Raw genomic sequence first — 219 nt, forward strand, 5'->3', positions numbered from 1 at the left:
TGAGCTCATACACAGAAACATCTAGAACAATGCTTAGTGCTCTGTGTTTGCTCTCATTATCAGGACTGTCCCCAGGAAATGGAGCTGCAGAAGGGAAGTGTCTTGCACAATATCACACAGCTCTTACTACGTGTCAGACCTGGGGTTTGAGCACAGGTGTGTCTGCCCACCCTCTATCAGGCCCCAGCTGGCAAAGACTGGAAGTGACGAGGGAGGGAA

The 219-nt window shown here is 50.7% G+C and overlaps 1 protein-coding gene across 2 annotated transcripts in view; it reads right to left on the reverse strand.

The window, feature by feature from the left end:
• MAPK3 (mitogen-activated protein kinase 3) overlaps positions 1-219 on the reverse strand; it is an 11,089-nt gene that overhangs the window by 6,173 nt on the left and 4,697 nt on the right. The gene's annotated exons all lie outside the window — the stretch shown is intronic.

The sequence above is a fragment of the Myotis davidii genome, unplaced genomic scaffold (assembly GCF_000327345.1).
Source record: "Myotis davidii unplaced genomic scaffold, ASM32734v1 scaffold1695, whole genome shotgun sequence".
NCBI lineage: Eukaryota > Metazoa > Chordata > Mammalia > Chiroptera > Vespertilionidae > Myotis > Myotis davidii.